Source organism: Perca flavescens, chromosome 3, assembly GCF_004354835.1.
Source record: "Perca flavescens isolate YP-PL-M2 chromosome 3, PFLA_1.0, whole genome shotgun sequence".
NCBI lineage: Eukaryota > Metazoa > Chordata > Actinopteri > Perciformes > Percidae > Perca > Perca flavescens.
The window spans coordinates 15325959-15347390 of NC_041333.1; the positions used below are offsets into that span (position 1 = coordinate 15325959).

Consider the following 21432-nt stretch of genomic DNA (forward strand, 5'->3'; position numbering starts at 1 on the left):
TTTCTGATATATCAGAGGACTTATTTTGCTTAGCAACCACAAGGTTGTGCTATTGACTAATTTGTGTGCAGTGCATGAGCCAAATGTGACTATGCAGCATGATAAATATAGGCTACATAATGCTTCTCTAGATTCCATGCTTCCATGTGTTTACACTCAGATGTTAATATGTATAGTTAATGTACCAGATGCTCATTAAAACAATGTGTGTCCCAGCTCCCGTTGGTAGTAGCGTGCTGCCCCCTGTGTGTTACTATCATTAGGCTGCGCTAACCGGAGCTGCGCACGCGCAGTAAGTGTGCGGGCGCAGCTTCGTCGTGGTTTCGGTTGAGCATTCTTGGCAACGTCTCGCTCGGTGAACAGGCAGTCGACCGTCGGCTACAACGGGTGTTTCCAAAATGTCTGGAGATTTATGTTGACGGAATAGGAGCCGAACTGGAAACACCGGAGCAGCGTTAGGCAAGGTTTGTGCTCTTTTTGGTTTTCTGCGAACAGTTTTAAGTTGAACAGTGCAGGCTTTTCAAAAGCGCTGAAAAGTGACGCGTGAACTAACGTTAGCGAGCAGGGCAAACACGGAGAAGCAGCCGAGCCGACCAACTTCAGTCACTGCAGAGAACAGGCTCTATACTACGGCTCAGCAGTCAGCGTGAGTACCACCTGAAGCCGTTCACACTGGCTCAACTCTTCACTTCGACCTCCGGCCATTCAACAGAGTCGATATATGGCCGCAAATATGCCGCTACCCGCAACAATTCATTAACTACTAAATATTCTACAACCTTACTGATCATTAGGGTTCCAGTGCGCATGCTCACTGCTGTGCAGACTTCGGATATGTAGTTTTTCGTAACTGAGTTAATCACAGTTGTAAGGGCCAAGACAAAACGGTGAGACTACAAGTACCAGACAATGGGAGCTTTGTTTGGGAGCAGAGCTAGCCAGCTAGTTAGCCTGGACGAGCTTTGAATTTCGAGTAGTTGTGCTGCAATCGGAAGTTGCCTTGGCTGGAGATTTGTTTCAGAATGAGCTGAATGGGACACATTTTGGCTGGGCGGTTACACACACACACACACACACTGAGTGTTGCAGTAGTTGCAAATGCCACTGGTTTTCCGTATGCAACATGTTTCAAATGTGGTCATAAAAGGAAAATTGATTTGTTGGTGGTTGGACACGCAGACTCTGTTCAGCTGTCAAGACGCGTGCACAGTGCGCAGGATTTGCCATTGCATAGTAGACATTTATTTGCGTGTGTTTGTGCGGTCGAGTGTGTACACTGAATGGAGAGGTGATGATGCCTCGGCGTGTCGTCTCCCTTTCATAGAGATCCCCCTTGTTGCTGCTGTATTCCCCAGCCCTCAGGAAATGACACGTCGAGTTTCAGCATGATGGATCAGTCGTGCAAGAGCAGCAGAGCATGGCAGCACTGCACGTATTCTGGGCATCATTTACTCTGGTTGCTTCCCATCTGGAACTAATGGAATAACTATTATACCGGGGAAGATGCATAAATGTGTTACCCTGGTTATCCTTCTGCTCACCCGCCTGTAACCGCAACTTGCTGCTGTTACTGTCGGGTAAGCAGTATAGCACAGCACTGCTTACTGTTTGCTGCACATTGGGGAAATCCTGCATTTCATCTTCCATTTGAGAGGAGATCAGATTTAAATACAGTTCTGAACTGTGAAGTTTTATGCTGAATAATATTGACATGGTTCTCCATATTGTAAATCCAGTTTCCTTTGATCAAAAGCTGTGCACCAGACTGCAGAAGTCAGTTATACAATGCGCTCCGTTTATAGTTTCCAAGACATAATTTCCATCCTTTTAAATGGTTGTTTGAAAATGTTCCTTATCAAAAGCAAAACTAAGCAGACATGCTATTTGTGGCCTGTGAACCTATCAGTCTGTGCAATTTCAGTGTTGAATGTTTTAAGCTGAAAATTTAAAGAATGTTATGCCAGTAATGACACTTTGATCAGACCCACTGCTCTTGTAGAGTCTTGCTGCCTTACTGCTCATAACCTTCACTTATCTCATGTTATCTCAGGTCTTATGCTCCTTTCCTATCTTCTTTTGTAACTCTATCTGTCTGACGAAGCAAAACAATTCCATAAATTGATAGTTGAAGAACAAGCTGCAGTACACATGCAGCATGATTTATTACAGTAGTGATTTTAGATGTCCCTAGGGCTGAGTATCATTCAGAATCTTTTGATCCGGTGCCAATTTCGATACCTCAGTTTCGATACAGATTCCTAACGATACATTTTTCGATACCATATGTTTTAAAATCCATTTTAACATCAACAAAAATACATTAAACACAAAGCTTTTATTTTCCACCTTAATTGTGAATCAAAACAGTTATCAAAATTAAAAGATTCTGGTAAAACTGCTCACTCAGAGTAACATTAATAAAAGTGCCATGCCTTGCAAGCTCAGCCTGTCAGTCAGTCATCAGGGCAGAGAAACCACTGTTGTGCCTGCTTGTCTAGTAAGAGGAAGTGTAACGTCAACAGCACCGCGACCGCTTTCGGCTCGCCATTAATATCATTTCGCAGCGAACGCTGTCTGCGTGAAGTTTTAAAAAACTGTAACCACACTTGAAACCAGCCGTGACTCTCTGTGACTTCAACAAAACTGCAGACAGTTTACTCCGTCCGCACTTCTCCGTGTGTGTGTGTCGGTCGGAGCTCCGCTCTGTGTCGATATGCAGAGGACAGATAAGCTTGAGCTCAGACGCTTTTGGAACCGAAATTTGGCACCGAAAGATAAATAATAATAATTATTAATAATAAATAAAAAATTTTGATACCATAAAAGTATCGACGTTCGGTACCCAGCCCTACATGTCCCTGCAAGCTGTTTTTGATGGATGTATAGAAAACAGGAGCTTGTGACTTCCAAGAGATAAAGCAAACTTGCAGGAAGTAGTAGGACGTTCAGACTGTAGTATTGATACATTGGAGTTAGAATCTTCTAATGCAATGATTATGTTATCTAAATGTTACAGTTGAACTCCTTAACTCCACTTTCTATTATGTAGACCTATACAGTGCAGTGTGATGCTGCTATAGTTATGGTGTAATAGGCCTTTTTGACTGATATAGTATGCCAATTGGAGCCAACCGAGCACTTAAAATGACACTATTAATCTAATTGGCAAGTTTGTTTTGAAGAGGCCTATCCTTCGCATTCTTCTTTAAATATCTCATTCTTAAAGTTAAGGTATTAACATTGCATAAAAAAATCTGCACAGTCCAGTTTTGGGTTATACTGCGTTTATTTCTGCATGCTCAAGTAACAAAAGCCTTTGCCAAATGCCATATTGTTCTCCAGGCTGTACAATTTGGGTCATGTAACTCAATTAAAGTCAATGCAAGACATCTTTAAAAGTACTGTCCTTAACCCCATACTAAAAAGGACAAAATCTAAGCTATTCAATATTTCTGAATTCTTTTGGTGGGAAAAATGCATCACCCTGAAACTATAGTCAAATAATTAATTGACACATTTCAAAAATCCAATCCAAACATATGGTAAAACGTTACCTTGCAGTCAAAACCTTTCGTAACCGTGGTTCATACCTTTTTAGATTTTGTCCAGAATATGTTTTGCTGCAAATACTACACTAAAAAAAAAAAAAAAAAAAAAAAAAAAGTCCTGCCAGGTCCATAATATCTAGAACCATGTTGGTTTTGGTATTTTTGACAACAATATCACAATATCTGTGTTAATCAACACTTATTTCACCTCCAGCAGTCGGCTTGTAGTTGGCTCCACTGGGTACCAGATAACAATTTCTTACAGTCTATGATCTTGAAGAACATCTCATATTTTGTGACTTATTTCAGTGTGTCATTGCTCACAGCTGTGGGAACAAAGGATCCTGTCTTCAAAGAGAGCTGAATGTGGGCCACCTGAGTTATTTTGCCTGTAAACATTACGCTGAATCACCATGTTGTATCTTTGTAGAGGTGACTCATCAGTTGTTGATTTTAAAGAACGCGCACACAGGTGATCTTTTTGATCAACAATTTCCATCAGGGTCTTTTGTGATTTTTTTTTTTTTTTTTTTTTTTTTTAAGACTGCAAAGATTTTTGTTTTGGCACCCTCTCTGGTTAAAGTTCGCCTTTCCTAACCACGACACCTTGGCAGCCCTCCTGCTATTTGTAATTTTAGAACAAAAAGCCTCTTTCCAGTTTTCTATTTAATTCTCGCAGGCGTCTTAGTTAAATAAGGGTAAATAGAAATAAACAATTGTGTGTTCTCACAGTGTGCAAAAGAACACATCATACACACACACACACACACACACATAAGCACCTCAAACAACATCAATCACTATAATTGGGTGTATCCCGATAGGTCACAGAGAGGGAGGACAATACCTCAGGCTAAAGATCCCATCTGGTCTGTGTCAGGGTGCACAGTGACGGCTGCGTGTGTGCATCAGTGTGTGTTTTCAGGGGGGCTGCTGGAAATGTAGCGTTGTCTTAAACTTGAGCTTTTTTCAGTTTTATTGCTGGCTCATCATACCGGTGGTTTATACTCCTTTTTAAACCAGTGTTGTGACGCAGGTTCAACCCCTGTCAGTGGTTCATCTGAATGGGTCACACACGTCTTCCCATCTGGTATCCCAGCCTCTTCCGAACCGGAAGTGAATGCAATTGATTGACAGCGGTGAACAGGTGTTTCCTTTTGGGTTGATAATATAGTTTAACTTTTCTGTTGTCTGATGATTTTTTATCTATATAATTTAAATTTATATTGAGTAAGCAAATAAAAACCACCCTGGAGGGGACCTTATACCTGCCACACAATCTCTAAATTCTTAAGTCAACGTTGTCACTGTGACACAGTAATAAAACTAAAAAAAAAAAAAAAAAAACTAAATGTAAGCAAAGCAAGGCAATAAGAACGGCATTAAATGTGATTCTGAATTACCGTAAGATAAAATGAAATACAATTACATTACACTCAAGGCACTATTTTCAAACTACAATATTCTCATTAGTCAACGATATGTAAACAAAATGTTACACTCAAGAAAGAGGCCGAGAGACAGCAGCACATAAACAGAGAGCATACTGTGTGGGCGAGAGGCAGCGTGGATGTAGAGAGAAACTGAAAACTACACAACCTTCGTCAGTTAGGCCTATATGGACAAGCATTTAAACAGTTCCCACATACATACATACATACATACATACATACATACATACATACTACTACTGCTACAGATGATGGATTAACGACTGTATCATTTACTCAACATCTACGGTAAGCTACTGCTGTGATGCTTGTCTAAACAGCATCAATAACAAATACCAGCAGTAACCGAGACAGTGTGCGGGAATGTTTTGACTTCTATTCAAGGGATTGAACCAATGACAGCAGTCTCATGTACATGTGTGTTCAGTAGGCCTGGCTGTGTCATACACACACGTGTATTAGTCAAAGTGCAGACCACCAACCGCATTGCAAGCGCCCCCTCCACTCTCCTTGATGTATTTGCCTCCCTTGAGGGTCTTATCCATAAGTCAGCATGCATGACATTGTGTCAAGAGGTCAGAGATTTACAGAAAGAGGAGCACATCAATGTTTCCTGAAATGAGTCTCTGCTTTATGGCCTTCCGTGTCGCTGTAAAACATTTGTTAGGTAGGTAGGCATTTGCTCTATCAAGCAAGTCTCCCTCCTCTTCTCTTCTTCTCACTCCTGCAGAGGTCAAGTTTCCTTCAAGGTGTTGTTTACCAATCTGTGTCTTCTTCTCAGTGAAGAGAATGAATTAGAGAGAGAATCACAGTCCTGCACGGTAAATGTCTAAAATGTGCTTGCATTCGGCTGATAGCGCTGACTGACAATGTGCAGTTTCTGTCTTTTGTAGAGGTTAGGGTAGATGTCCCAAGCGCTCCATCTTTCTTCTCTTGACTCCTCTCTGGTCTGGGTATGTTTGACTGATGTAAGTATAGCCTGCTGGTTTTAGCGAGAGGATAAACACAGATTTTGAGGAGGCCTTTCTTGCCACAGGTCAACCTGCGTCCTCCCCCTGGTCGGCGTTGGTAGCAGAGGGAGAGAGTAAGGGGGAATGCCTCACCATCTGTCCACAACACACTTAAACAGGGTTATTGGACTTAACACTAAGCTTTTGACGGGTTATAGGATGTATACATATTTGCTACAAATCATTTAGACAGCCTGACAAAGTGCTGTACATAAAGAGTGATTTAAGCAGGCTGTCCATTTAGCAATTTAAAGTGGAGGCCACTCAGATTTACAAATAGGTGTCCACTTAACAAAGCGCCTGCACTCAGCCCTGTCAGATGGTGAGTTTACACTTGGATCTGTGTTTATTGTAACTGAGAAGAACGTGAAGATTTTCACAGAAAACCAGACATGACTGTTTGGGTTATTTCTTAATTCTCACACTGAATTCAAGGCTATGCGAGTAGAAATCGTTGCAATAACTGGCTGTACCTGCCTAGTCCCTGAGCAGTACTGAATGTGCTCATCTCCATAACATAATAAAGAGCTCTTATCTGTTACTTTTCCCCCCCTTTATAATTTTTTCTCTCTGGCCTATATTCCTCTTTGAAAAGGGACTGGTGATGCTAAATGGGGTTTCAGTGCGAGGCTGTACAAGACGGTTGATGATAGAAGCACAAATCATGCATTTTAACTCTGGGGAACAGGCTTTGTTGTAGAGACTTTCAAAGCATTCAGAGACACATCCATTGATATGAATCGTTAAGTAGCTGAGAGGGGTAGCAGCAGCAGCCACCTTTCTTTCTGTAAAGTCTTCCTTGCCTTTATTCCTCCGACTTGTTGTCTTGGGAGTTTGTCTGCTGCTTTTAGGGGAAGTGTGTGTTGTTGTTGTTGTTACACCTGCTTCATATATGTCCCTATAACTGAGGCTTCACACATAGTGTTGACAGGGTGTGTGTGTGCGCGTGCTGTTACACACTAACATAGCAGAGATGTTCTGGAAAGAGGAAATCCTGCATGACGGGAAGCAGCTGATTCTGTCTCCATCAGTTTTTATGGAGTGAGGAGGAGTAAATTAACCTAGTGAGCCCACATACACATGAGCTTGACCATCACACAACTGTCAAATCATGAGCTCACTTGCTAATCTTTTATTTTTTTGGCTGCAGCAAAGAATCAAAAGGATACACTACAGTTATAGTTTAGCGATCATTTCAGTGATTGTTTTCAAGCAAAAACTTCTCGAGTGTGGTGATTTGCTGTTTTTTTGGTCATGTATCATAAGTATAATTGCATAAATTAAATATCTTTGGGTATTTGACTGTTGGCTGTACAAAGCAAGACATTTATTTGACAACTTGGGTTCTGAGAAATAGTAATAGGCATTTTTCTTTACTACTTTCTGACAGACTAAGCACATAATCAAATATATACGACTGCCAGATTTATTGAAACGATTTTAGTTGCATCTCTATTTTCTGGGTTACTTTGACCATATTATAACACTAGGGCTTCAACTAATTATTTCATTTTCAATTTATCTGATTATTCGTTTAGTAAAATTTAAATTAAATACATTTAATTAAAATTGAATTTCCAATATTTGCCATTTGTTCACAAATAATGACTAAATGATTACTTATAAATATAGTTGTTGAATAATCTTCTGTCAACTGGCTGACCAACAATCGACTCCCATTTAAAGACACATAGCCTAATGAAGTAAGAACCGCAGCCAACAGAGAGCAATTTCAAGGCACCTACTATCATGTAATCTTTTTATTTTGCTTTAAATATTCTTGCTGATCCAAGATATTTTGCTTGTTGTTTCTAACCTATTTTCATGTTAATAATGACAGGATGTTTGAAATCGTTGATCAAGAATGTTAACTTGAATGAGGAACTTTAAAAGCCCTTCCTCTCAGTCAATGGCCTGAATCACTGGATCAACAAGAGGTTGTGATGACCCAGCCCACTGTGTCTGCACAATGAGTCAATTATTCACTGTGAAAGATGTGTGTATGGCCACAGTTAATACAAGCATCTTTGTAGTCCCCAGACACCTCATGTGAAATTCCATCTGTATTTTATTTGGACGTGCTTGTCGGCCTCTTTGCTCCTTTTGGCTCTCTGTGCTGCCTATTGGGAGGTCAAGCTGTTGGACAGGAAGTGAGTACGGACTGGGGAAGAAGCAAGTATGTGTGGTGGAGATGAGTGTTGCCATGAATCAGACAATAGGCATCGGGGAGGGAAGCGGCCGCACACAGCAGAGATCAGTGACGAAGACGAAAGCCCAGTTCATCACAGGACATGAGTAAAAACATTCCTTCCAAGCACAGAAAAATGTTAACATAATTTGTTTCTGGCATGCAGCTGATATCCTGGACTTTATATGTTCCCATTCATCGTTGGGATAGTTTAGTGTAGTTTAGCTCATCGCCAACTGCTGTTGAGAAAAAAAAACGGTTGGAGAAAAGGGCGTAACACCAAACCCTACCAGGAAACATGTAGATAGATTTGCATGTTTCCCCCTTCCCCTCAGGATGTTTTGCTTTTAGTGTGTCCTCCTGCACATTTGTTCAAAACAGACAGCTAAACACACACGGCCTCATTTATGTGTGTGGTTATGTGTCTGGGTGGGAATGGGTGAGTTTTAAAGATGTTTTTAGTTTTTTTTTCTTCTATCTCATTGTTAAATGTTAAACGACATCAAAAGTCAGCGTCTCTTTCTTTTCCGTCACTTTGTGGTATCTGTGCAGAGAGGCAACCATACATAAATGCAGCCATTCCTAGAGACATTCATATGGTCTCTACATCCCTCTGCCTCTTCACAGCTCTTGATGTCAGGCTGTTGCTGACTGTGGAGCCATTGTTTTAATGCTAATTGAGTATAACGTGGTCATTCCATGAATGCCTCTTGGCCCAGTTTTTGCAGTACTGTATCAAAATGTTCTTTCCTCATCATTTCCAAATCAGATTTGATACCGGAATAGAGGCTATTTAGCGGGCTATTTCCACACAAGTTAATTTAGTCTATTTTGCACAGAGAGCGTATGGTATGCTAATGTCTTTGTGCTGTCACTGATGCAGGGCATTATGTTAAATCCGCTGTATGAGTGGGACATAAGGGGATTTCACAGAAATGTACTGTATACAACTGTTTTGTTTCTGTGCTTTTAAAAAGAAGCCTGGCTGAGTATGTAATTCACTGTTTGTGTATGTATTACACGATAACTACATAAATCAAGTGTTTCCTGTGATCAATTTGTCATCAGATAACCAAGCTCATTGCCTCTTTTAGTGGGTGTTACGACTGAAAAAATGATGGGGGTCTGTTGCTTTAGGTAAGATGATGCTGGAGGGCCACTTTGAGTTATAGATCTATTAGTTTGACGTCATATTAGATGCCAAAACACTGCATAGCAGTTCATAATACTGTGAGGAAATATTTTACGACTAGAAAGTTATCACTGCAACATTTTCGTCATTTTATCCTCTATTACAATGATCGAGAGGTTAAGAGTAGGATTACATCATCTCGTTACAAAGTAATATACCAGGAATCCGAGCTTGCACATGTATACTTTTTTGCCATAGCACCCTGCCGTGTTAACGCAGTGGCCTCAAAGAAATTAATGAATGGGCCGCATTTTAATGTGTGTGCTAATCAGTCTGTCAGAACATGGCCTTAATCCTCTTTATATTTAAAAGTTCACCACAAACAAAGACTTAAGTGTAGCAGGTTGTGGGAATGCTTCAAGAAAAGCAATAATAATGTAGTGATAGGTAACCCAAAAACTATAGCAAATGAACTCTAGTATCTTCTGGTTGTTTCTGGCTGGCCTTTATGAAGGTCAGTTTACCAATTTATGAAATTAAAGCGACAGCATCTTCATATTAGGTCACATTTAAATCAGTTTTTATCAACTGGTGCTTGTAGCATGAGGAAACTACAGATTAGGTATCCTGGTTAGAAGTTTTTCTCCATCTAAAATAAATGCTCTGAGTATCTTCAGTGAAGCATACCAGTACACTATGTTTATAAATACATAAACTGTATTTTTAAATACAATACACCTTGAATCAATCCAGTGTTAAGTCGTACAAAGTTGTTATAAGGAGCAGACATCTAACTTTGGTCCTGTCTTTCAAACAGTGCTAAGAGGGAAAAATACAGTGTGACTCCCCCGAGCACAATACACATATATCTCTTTTTTATTTTAGCTTTTTTGCTGAGGCTAAGCACAGACGTCTTCTGAGCTCCTACATGTGACAACGTGTATGCCTTGCAGAGTTTATATTCTTGATTAAATTGTAATTAGCTCTGCTGATGGATGCCACCCTTTGAACCACTTGCATTGTAATGCCTAGCTCTTTTACGGTTTTTAGTCTTTGGTTTGAAGTGATTCCACTCTGCAGACTTGGCTGCTGCCCAGCTGCTTTCAGATCACGCACTGCACTGCACTTCTGTAAGGGATGGTCGGCACTTGTTTATGCCATAAATACTCTTTTATTACGTTCAAAAGCATCAGTTATCGATTTAATTATTTGCGGTAGCCTAAAATGTGGGGTATACTTGCCGTAGCCGACCTGTCGAGCGCCAGTGTGACGTCATAGGAGCGCTGTAACGGTTTATACTTGCGCGTTGTGGTTCATTCACCATAAAAGAACTCATCTTAACCCAGTAAGTTTACAAGAGAGACTTGCAGTCACTCTGAGAGTCCTGGCATTCAGTTGCCCAGGAGCTCGTTCACGCTTCCTGTTTCCGCTTTGTTGCATGCTGCTGAAAAAAATTGCGGTGCACGCCCTCTGGTCGCTCACTCAAAATTCTGGCGCGCCAGCGAGATCTACGTCATTTTGACGTCACATTCACGCGCGCCAGCTCGGCTGCGGCGACTGTAAAACGGCCTTAAAACAGTGACACTAACTGTCTTCCACACCAGTATGTGAGTGTTTGGTGAGTGCTTTGTTAAGAGTGTGTGAGCGAGAGGCTCGTTAACTGTCCCATAGGAGTAGGCTAGAGAGCAGTGGAGGGGAGAGGGAAGTGACAGAAGTTTGGGTGTTTCTACACACAACAGTAGAGCCTGTTATCATCGTGGGAGAGGAGGAGACGGATGAGCTGATAACTACGAGGGAGTGACATAGCTTGACAGGGGAGGAGGGATAGAAGGATACAGACAGAGGAAGAGGCTAAAAGGGAGGCCTGTTGGTAGGAGAATGCCAACTCACGTGCTTCCATCTCCTCTTTCACCTCCTTGATTCGTCCTCCCTCTTCTTTCTCTGTTTTGCCCATGATCTCTGCAGCCGAGCTCTGATTAGACAACGGTCTGGTTCAATGTGTGAGGCAAGGCCCTACCTGACAAATAATAATAACGATAATCCAAAAAAGGAGAACAAAACACAGTGGTAGAAAAGTCTAAATGTGATAAAAATCCCCCCACCCCCAGAGAGAGACGAGAGCCCCCAGGTTTCATTGTCTGTTGTGTGGTTGTCTCTGGAGAGGGTGTGTATGTGGAGCGGATCTCCTCTCGCTGTGATGAGTACGATTGAGAGATGCAACACAAAATGATTCACAACAAGAGAGGACAGTGGACATTTAGTCTCTGTGCTGCAGGTACCCGGTGACTGCCTGTGTGTGTACTGAAGTGTGTACTGCTATCGCTCCGCCCCTGGATGAAACTCGCTTGACCCACTTTGTTGCCCAAAGGCACTCCATCCATCCACAGCGTCTCCTCTCTCCTCCGCCTCAGACATGCACTTAGGCAACCTCCTGAACTCTTGTCACTGCTCTCAGCCCAGACACCTCAGCACACACATGGCTGCGTCCATTAAAAACATTTCTGACAAGCACCTACAGCAGACGCTGCCCCCCTCCCTTGATGTGTACACTCGCATGCACAGTTGTCTACAGAGGGCTGTGTTTTTCCAGTGGTTCCCACGCCTGAATTTGACAGGAATGTTGGCAGCCCAGTGGGGAGCCTCTAGGCTAGATTTTTTTTCTCCCTTCATAGTTTATAAAAGAATAATCAACATTTGGGAAATACACTTACTTATACACGTTCTTGACAACCGTTAGATGAGAAGATACCGCTCATGTCTTTTGGTTAAATATAAACCTGGAGCCAGAAGGCACTTAGCTTAGCATAAAGACTGGGGGGAAAAGGGGGGGGCAGTTAGCCTGGGTCTGCCCAACGTTAAGGAAATTCACCTACCACTACCTCCTAAAGCTCACTAACTAATATGTTACATCTCGCTTGTTTAATCTGCATTAAAACCAAAATGTTAAAATGACAAGTTGTGGTTGCCGGAATATTTCTTTATGCACCGAGTTCCTTGAGCCAGGCTAGCAGTCTCCCCCTTTTTTTCTAGTCTTTATGTTAAACTAAGACAATTCACTGTTGGCTCTAGCTCCACGGTTAATGCATAGACACAGTGGTATTGTTCTTCTCATTTAACTCTCGGCAAAAAATGGAATATCATTTCCCTCAAACGACAAATTATACCGTAAACTATCCTCTTGCCCTTTCTCCACCTTTTTCTGCATTTTCTCTAAACTTTTTGTCAATAGTTCAGTGTTTTTATAGCTGTCTGCGCCTGGAAAACAACTAGGCTAGTGTATGCTTTTGTGAGCACATGTGCAGCTCAGTGTGGGTGCACATGCATGAGTGAGTGCACGCATGGCTGTAGAACCACACCCTGGACTCACGCCACGCTTTAAACCAAACACGGAGAGAACGAGAGGCGACTTCTGGAGGGATTTAGCTTGTTGTGACAGCACTCTGCACTAGTTTAGGCCCGGGACAGTGATGACTTTGGAACGCAGGGTGAAGAATGAGCAAAGTGACAGCCGTGCAGGCCTTTACGCCATCCCTGTTCCTGTAGCCGCGGCAAAGTTTGAGGAACAAAGTGGTGATGGTGATACGGTGGTACAGTCCCTCTGTTGGACTTTTATTTGAGGTTGGTTGGAACAGACACACCCTCCACTGAGCTGTTATTACTGGCCAAATTCCACCTCAGAGATGCTGCTGTCGGTCCAGATGCCTGAGATAGTTTTGAGGGGCTGCGATCTCTATCGGTGTGTAAAACTCCCCCTCACCTCTATTGTGTGGTTGATACTGCGACCTGAAACCAGCAAGCATACAAAAAATATCACTTATGTCAACTTCAGCAGCCGAACCATGTGCTGGTTTAGAGGGGAACAGGTTTCCAGATCCTGTGTCCTTATTTAACTTTTCATAATGGGGTGTTCATATTGTATAGTCAAAGAGACACACACACACACACACATACACACAATGCTACAGTGAGTAAAAGGAGCCACACCTTTCTACTATAATCCTCTTCTGAATAGACTGTGTTCCACCTGCTTCTCATTTTTTAGAAGTTTATTTGTGTGTGTGATGCATTTACATGTGCATGCATGCATTTTAGGACATTTATTTTGGCTAATTTTCATCTTTAAACAAATAATAAGAAACACAGGCTGTCAATTATGGCATCCAAATAAGCAAATGGTGTGGTGGGGAACAGCTCGGCAAAATACATAAAAAAATGAAATAAATTCTATGTAAGAAAAGTGATAAGTAAATTAAAAAAAAAAACAGTGACACCTTAATTATGAATTAAATAAGATATCTTGTCAGTTTTCTGCACATCTCAGCAATATAGAGATCCAACAGATATCCAACTTGCAATTCCCAACAGAGTCATTCCACTGTGATCCCTTAAACAATGAGCATAGGTGGGTGGGGTTTCTTCCTTTTACTTTAGAAGGATCAGTCTTCTGGCCATCAGAGACACAAACGCAGCGGTGTTTAATTTATATTGTGTAAAATTAGTTTCTTTTGCAACTACTCCAACTAGTGCTGTCAGTGGAGATAGGTTGAAAGAGGCCCTGTTTTTGCATCAAGCACATAGGCGCCCTTCATGCATGTGTATGCATTTTAACAATTGTACAGTATGCAGTTACCTTTTAAGATTTACTTGTGGTGCTATTTGCTCTGTTTTAATTTCCTGGATTGCAACCCTCGTTCTTTGTTTCTCTTTTTTCATGTTTTTTTTGTATAGTACTTTGTGCGGCTCCATGTTTCAGCTCAGTCTCAATGGACCTACTGTACTGTACTCTGTTTGCTCTCACTAGTCAAAGTCCCGCAGGCAAACAGTGCCTGGTCTCTTTGGGGCCTGGGACTGTGCTACAGCGGAGCCAGACCTAGCTGAGCTACAGTACTACAGTTTCACCATAGACTCATGTTACCACAGTGTCTGGATAGTGACGTTGTGTGAAAAATGGGGGTGTATGTGTGTGTCTGTGGTGGCTAGGGATTCAGCGTGGACTCCAGATGCATTTTTTTTTGTAAGAGCACACAGAGAGTGCATACAGATAATAAAAAGAGTCATGTAGAAAGATGTAAACGTTTTAGCTCTACACACAGTCAGAATCCGTCCTCACAAAAAGAGACTGTGGAGGGGAGGTGGAAACACTAGATCACACATTACGGTAGGTGTGAGAGGAAGAGCCGCAGACCCTTGTAAAAGAAAGATGCATCCCCCTCGGCAATGAACCCGGCTTAGTCGTTGTCCTCCAAGTGATTCTGATGAACTGTTGTGTCCAGATGAAGTTGTGTGTTCACGTTTTGGTGCACGTCTTTTCGATTTAATCTAGTTCCCTCTACCTTGGCAACTCCCAAGTATTCTGTGGGACTTCAAATTGCTCCCCTCGGCTGGTGTTGGCAGACGGAGGGAAGAAGGATGGAGGAGAAGGGGGGTCAGGCCGGAGCGATTATGAGACTTGGGGTGTGCTTTAACCCACTTAACACACCATCTGAGGCTCTCCTGCCAAAACGGTGAGCTTAGTGCTTTTAATCCTCTTCCCAGAGTGAGCTGATAGTTTTTTTGCTTGCGGCTGCACTCTTGTCTTACTGCCTAGAAATGTTATCAGAGTGAGTTTTTTTTTCTCCATCGGCCAGACTTTCAAATAAAATGAATTTATACCTAATACGCCTATTCTTTTTCACTTTCTTACTGAATTAATGCTATTTTTTTTTTTTTTTTTTTTTTTTACATGTATTAGTGTGAGCAAACTCCTAAAAAACATGGAAACTCCCTAATGATAACTGACTCTTTAACTAGATCTCAGACTAGGAGGCAGTTCACTGAGGAGTGATGGTTAAAGTCTGTGATTATGGAAAAATTATTGTAGTATGCAGCATCCTGATTGGTGGAAAATGCTTGCAGAAAGAGAGGCTGTTGTCAGGTAAACATGTCACTGTCAAAGAGGCTGAAGCAAAAAGTTGAAGTGGAAAAGCCAAAAGCCCAGCTTTAATGATGAATGGACTGATAAGCAGGCTATGCACTCGTCATGTATGCCTCATTTGCAATGAAACGATGTTGTTGCAAAATAATACAACCAGCATCATCATCATCATCATCATCATCACTGAACATAACGATCGCGTCATTCACGTGCATATTAAGTAGCTCCAGATTGTCCGCTCCAGCGGAGAGTTTGGTTTGTTCAGCCAGCAGTGAGGTTTACAAGAATTTGTCAACATTTCCAGATTCCCGGCAACCTAAGATAAACCGTTAGACTACAAACCGACAGCTTTTGTTTTAGCTTGATTGTAAAAATTCGCTATTTGCAGAGTAGAGCTGTGTTTGCGTAAAACAGCGCGGTGGACTGAGCAGATTGAAATATCGCTTTCTACATGTTTATGCCGGTCCACACAGGTGAGTGCATGGATAAGTATTGACTTTCTACTCACGAAGGTTTAATTGTAGCCTATTTACAGAAAATAGACCAGCGTGAGTTCAAAAGCCCCAGCGGCCGTTGGTAACTCTGTATCGTTCCCAGTCAGGTGCTGCGTGTTTTAACCTTTAGCACACACACATCTCGGCTCAGCTGTGTGTGTGTTTTAACGCACACACATCTCGGCTCAGCCGCGTGTGTGGAGCTCGGGCATCGCTGTAGAGAATCCCGGCATGTGAATAGAGATGTAAATACAGGGGGCTGGGTTTTTGCTCTAAATGCTTGAAATGATAAATAACAGAACACATTTTTTCCTCTTTACATTTTGTGAATTCATGATTATTCTGCGGGACACACTAAAAGCTTTGGCGGAGGGCCGCCAGTTGACGTTGGCTGCTCTACAGCGACACTAGCGGCTGGCTGACCAAATCGCTCTTCCTGCAACGTGAACGGGGGTAAACACGGGGGATTTGAATGGAACTTATGTATCGATACTCGCGGCATAAAAACCGATACTTTCTTGGGGAATAAAATATTGATTTATATCGCAGAATTGATAAAATTGCTCAGCCTTACAGTGAAGTGGCCCTGCTGTGGTTATAGTTGAGTCTCCCTGTTGGCCCTTCCAGTGCTCACAGCCGGCCAGGCAGGCTTGTTTATTTGCCCCCCCTCCGGACTTGTTTGTCCTCGGCTGGCCTCTTACCCAGGGGTCTGACTACAGTCCAGCTTGATAGTCCATCCTCTCCCAGCTTACAGCCAGCATCACATGCCTGTTTTCCTCACACTATGCTGGACTCCCTTTCTTAATAAAATGGGCTCACAATGCCCCGTTCCTTGCATTCTTTATGTGCAGGCTTCTCTTTCCCTTTTTAACATATACATGGATGGATTGCACTGAGAAATGCAGACCACAACATTGATTAAGCCAAATTGTGCACACAGCTTTACGTGTGGCTGGCTGTTCTTGAGATTTAGATCTGTTTATTTTTCAATGTAGTGCATTCACATCATAGCAGAGATATCCACACAACATTGGAAGAAGTTTCCCTCTTTTGTGTAAGTGCAGCGTGAAGAGCAGAGATAGAGAAGGAGAAAAAGGAGGAGGAGAAACAGGAACAAGTGAAGGCTGATTCATTGGTGGGGGGGTGCAGTGTTAGAGTAGCAGCAGCAGCCCTGTCACTGTAGGTTTACGTCTGGACTCCCCCCTCCTTTTAGCAGAGTGGAGTCATGGCAAAATCGGGGTCAGCCACGCTTCTTCAGTTGCTACCAGGTCCTTATTTATCCCTCTTTCCCCAAAACAAACTCTCTCCTCTCTTCGTCCCTTTTCATATAGGTCATCTGGCCTCTTCCTTCAAATCATTCTGTCTCACTTCTTTCTCCCTCTCATACCTCTCTTAATATCCCTTCTCATCTCATGCATTTAATCTGCCCCCGCCTGTTAGGGGAACAGGAGAGGACAGGGTGAGATTTATAATTAACAAAGGCTGGTTCTAGCACTGAAAGGGAGAGCTGACTAAAGAGTGTGTGTGAGGAGCTCAGGGTGGGGATGGTGAACAAATTAGGCTTTTTATACAGTGTCAAGATTCTGAAGAACGAAAAAAGCACTCTGATGAGACCCAATGAGTGATCTAAAAGAGTTTGTGTTTGTGTATGCAAGTTTTGGCCAAGGCTAAGCTCCTTAGAACGCCACTTTAAAGAGCAGCCTACGGTACGGTAGTATGTAGTCCAACACTGCATAAAAGCTCTGATGAGCTTGGGCAGCCATGACGACTCATTACCATCTCATAAAGGATCTTTGTCCCCTCAAGACTACATTATCTCTGGTGATGCTACCACTAGTGCTCTGTGTTGTGTTGTTCATCCATAGTAAAACGATACCCTTTCTCCACCAAAATTAGCATGCATACAGGTTTTTTAAACGCTGGTAAACCCGGGACGGCCTCTAGCTCACCTGGTAGAGCGCGCGCCCCATGTAGATACAGTCCTTGCCAGCGGCCCAGGTTCGGATCTGACCTGAGGCCCTTTGCTGCATGTCATCCCCACTTTATCCCCAATTTCCTGTTTCTCTTCAGCTGTTCTAAATAAAGGAATAAACCCTACAAAAACAAAAACAAAAAACACCAGCTAAAAATAACCGGTAGACTCCTGTCCCATTACCAGTAGACAAGTATGCCACATTCAACTTCACAAACAGGAAAACCTGTATTACACTCTGCTTCAACTGTTTTTAAGGATCAGAGTTTGTTTAATTTCTCCCATAATCACATTGGACTTTACAGGACAATCGTGTATTATTGGGTTGGTTCATGTATGCCAGGTTACTTGTTTAATAAAGGAAGGCAGTTTGAAAGAGGGAATGCAATTGATATGCGAAACTAACCCTCTGCCTCGCTGAAGAAGCAGGCCTGCTCTGAGGATAAAACGCAGGGCCTGGCCTAGCCTAACCTGGCCTGGCCTAGCCTAGCCCAGTCTGATTGGTTAAACAGATGGCTCAGTGTAGGCCATTGTACTGGAGACAGACTCTGGAGACTAACCCTAATGGGGATATGTATGGATAATCTTACTGCTACCCCAAGTAAATGTCAAGTCAGTGTTTAAAGCAACAGTTTAACATTTGCTTTCTTGCAGAGAATTGGAGGAAGATTAAAACCACATTCATATATGTTTAATATAGCTGGAGCCAGCAGCTGGTTAGCTTAGCATAGCACAACAACTGGAAACAAGGGGCTAGCCTAGCTCTGTCCAAAGGTGACAAAATGAATCTAGCACACCAGCACCTCTAAAGTTCACTAATGAAAACGTTATATTGATTTGTTTATTCTGCACAATATCTGAAGTGTAAACTATAAGTGGTTTGGCGTAGTTCATGTGCCGGAGGTTAGCAGGTCGACTAATGGTGAAGCAAGACTCCAGGAAGTCATGTAATAGTCCTGCACGTAAACCCTTGTAAAACCACAAAGTGTCACTTGTACACTGTCCAGTCCACTTCATATTGAACGGATATTCAACTTTCCCACCTTCAAAGAAATGTTTAAAAACCCACAACCACAGAAAGTTGGTTGAACATAATCAGTTTCACTGTCAGTCCGTCCATTTGTCCTCAAAGAACAAAACAACTCATAGCATGTATCTCTGCAGAATTCTGCCTGCGGCATCAGTTTGAGTTAAACTCGATTAGTAAAGCATACATCTGCCAAGTTAGAGATCCCAGATGTAATCCTGTGTGAGTCAGTTTAGTGACAAGCTGGTTGCAGCTTATCAGAAATTGTGTAAAACTAGTTACGGTTTAAATCACTGCATATTGTGTGACCACAATATGCTGTTTTTCAAAAAAATGTGGAATTGACCATTTCACCAGTCTTTGTCTTTTTTTGGGTTACAGACTGAAGTCAGTGGTGTGGCTTTGGACATATTCTGCTGCGTTCTGAGTCGCAGGTGAGGTGGTGGAGCACAGAGGCAGGGCCCAAGCCTTCCCTCAGTCAATATTTGCCTCAGCGAGTGCCTTGCCACTGGCAGGAGAACAAACTAAAATGGTCTGGCACATTTCTTAGACAGAGATACAGAGTTTCTCTCAGAGGCCTGAGCTACAGTGTTAACCTTCCTACAGCTGAGTGTGTGACACCTGTTCTCCATGTTCTCCAGGTCTGTGTTTATAAAAAGTATCGGAGCAAAACCACAGCACTATAAGTGGTTAGTGGGTGGCTGCAGCAGAAGCTTCATTAGATGCTCACATGTACAGCATTTGTGCGTGTGTCTGTTGTTCTTGCTTGACGTTTGCATTGTGAGCTGCTGCTGTGACACGCCGTCATCAAACAGCTTGGCCACCCAGCGAGAACTGGACACACTCTGCTGTTTTTTTTCTCTCTCTCTCTCTCTCTCTCTGCTGTGTCCATCTGGCAACTCAAGAGAGAAAAAATTAACATTAATACACAGGTGGGAAGAGTAGCCAGGATTACATCAAGTAGATACTAGTGTGTGTGTGTGTGTGTGTGTGTGTGTGTGTGTGTGTGTGTGTGTGTCAGGTAAAGACACAGGCTTGTCTAATTAACCAGACCTCCCAGTCACTTAACAATTTCCAACCCCAACCAAGTAGCGTTTTGTTCCCAATATTTATTTATTTTTACTCACAAATATGCCATTTTGAATCTATCAAAACATTTTTAAACCTGCATTCTACCTTTTTAAAAAAAAAAAAAAAAAAAATCAGCTGGCATTTATAAAAGCAAAGCTCTCCTACAGTTTCTGTTTGTATTAAGTCAGGACGCTATTGTGTGTGTATGTAGGCCAACACGCCGTCTGCATGACCATACCAAATAAACAAATTGTTGTTCCTTGTTCGTGGAGGTGTGACTCATGACGTAGTGAAACTCGATTGCCTGGTTTGCTCAAAGTCATCCTCGCTGTGCTGTGTATGCTGCGGCAATGAAGTTGTATTTCCTGTTTTGCCAGAAGTTCTAGCAACCCACGGCTTTGTTTGGGAGTTGTGGGTTTGGGCTGTTTGGACGTGTTTACATGAAACTCTTCCACAACAGTGGCAATCATGGAGATACACAGATTCATACACACAAAAAATAGCAGTGAGATCACATTTGTAAAATCTTTTGAGGACCAGTTACTCACTCATGGCTATGTCAGTTGGCAAGAGGGGACAATCAACCGCAAAGTCTTATAGATTAATATTCAGTATGGCCTCCTCACTGAGAAGTAAAATTCTAAGGGGATCAATCAAAAAATGATTAATCCTAATAATCAGGATGGAAATAATTTTTAAATAGTGAACCAGCTGGACTTTGAATTGCATTTTAAAGGATGTAAATGTTACGAGAGGCTTTTTTTTTGTTGCAATTTTGTCCTAGCCTGCTTCCAGACCTCTGAATCTCCACTCACATTCTCTGATGATTTGGATAAATGTTGTCATGTTTCCATTGACATTGGCTAGCTACCTAGCTACAATCATAAAATGTAGTGAAAGAAAAATGGCAATAAGGGTAGATGAGATTGGTTGGAGCTATTCTGTTTTAGCTACAGTCACCTCTGTTCTTATCTTTGTTGGGAGTCGCACACGCGCAGTAGCTAGGTTAGCACTGCTAGCCAGTCAGAAGCAGAGTATGAGGGCGTGCCACGCTAGCAGCTAGGCAAGTATTATAACGTGTGTTACAAAGTGACGCACACTTTACTTCAGAGACAACTGAAGTAAAGGCTGGACTACAATAGAGCTGTTTGGAGCAGTTTGTGAACAGTGTTTTCTGTTGGAGATGGTAAGTCCCTTTGGGGTGGACTTTGGGATTTTTCACTTTGTAAACCTCTTACATGCACAAAAAAGATCTATAACACAATAAGGTAAAGGGAAAAAGCCAAAAAGCATAATTCGAGTACTTTAAAAGGCACTCTGCTCGCCAAATTTCAGACTGTGAGAATTTTCAGTCAGCCGTTTAAAATTTGCTTGAGTGGCCGTTAAAACATAGAGGATCATATTTTGGGGTTCCCCCATGCATTTCTCCTCCTTGTATTTTCCATGTCCCTTGCCTGTAGATCCTGTTCAGCATTTCCAAGTCTGGGAACATCGTATGTAATGTATGTATGTACTGTATGTAATTTGATTTGATTCTGTTCCTCACAGAAACAAGAGTTTGGAGTTTAACAGTTGTGATCAGTGGATACCTTATCATCCAGACACTGACATGGCATAGACACAGC

The 21432-nt window shown here is 42.2% G+C and overlaps 1 protein-coding gene across 1 annotated transcript in view; it reads left to right on the plus strand.

Annotated features, from left to right (window-relative positions):
- The first annotated feature begins 320 nt into the window (after positions 1–320).
- sipa1l3 (signal-induced proliferation-associated 1 like 3) overlaps positions 321–21432 on the plus strand; it is an 82237-nt gene continuing 61125 nt past the window's right edge. Inside the window, 1 exon segment of the mRNA XM_028573194.1 lies at positions 321–464. The gene's annotated coding sequence lies outside the window, so the exon portion shown is untranslated.